The sequence below is a fragment of the Propithecus coquereli genome, unplaced genomic scaffold (assembly GCF_000956105.1).
Source record: "Propithecus coquereli isolate 6110/MARCELLA unplaced genomic scaffold, Pcoq_1.0 Scaffold386, whole genome shotgun sequence".
NCBI lineage: Eukaryota > Metazoa > Chordata > Mammalia > Primates > Indriidae > Propithecus > Propithecus coquereli.
The window spans coordinates 538,509-539,104 of NW_012149574.1; the positions used below are offsets into that span (position 1 = coordinate 538,509).

Genomic DNA, 596 nt, shown 5'->3' on the forward strand with positions numbered 1-596 from the left:
AAATTATAAAAGCAATTCCATTTATAATAGCATCAAAAAGAATAAAATACTTAGGAATTAACTTTCACCAAAGAGGTGAAAGACTTGTGCAATGAAAACAATGAAACTCTGCTAAAAGAAATTAATGAAGACCTACATAAATGGAAACATATCCTGTGATCATGGATTGGAAGACTTAATTTTAAGATATTAATGCTATTCAAAGCAATGTATAGATTCAGTGCAACCCCTATCAAAATACCAATGACATTTTTTGCAAAAACAGAAAAACCTATCCTAAAATTTACTGGAGTCTCAAGGGAGCCAAATAACAAAAACAATCTTGAAATAGAAGAAAAAAGCTAGATAACTCACACATCTTGATTTTAAAACTTACTACAAAGCTACAGTAATCAAACAGGGTGGTACTGGCATAAAGACAGGCACATAGGCCAATAGAATAGAATATAGAGCCCAGAAATAAATCCTCCTATAGAGAGTCAAATGCTTTCTGACAAGGGTGCCAAAATCATTCAATGGGAAAAGGACAGTATTTTTAACAAGTGGTGCTGGGAAAACTGGATATCCACATACAAAAGAATGAAGTTGGACATTTG

General features: G+C 32.6%; 1 protein-coding gene across 3 annotated transcripts in view; it reads left to right on the forward strand.

Annotated features, from left to right (window-relative positions):
- Nucleotides 1-596, forward strand: part of DRD3 (dopamine receptor D3) — a 50,767-nt gene that overhangs the window by 699 nt on the left and 49,472 nt on the right. The gene's annotated exons all lie outside the window — the stretch shown is intronic.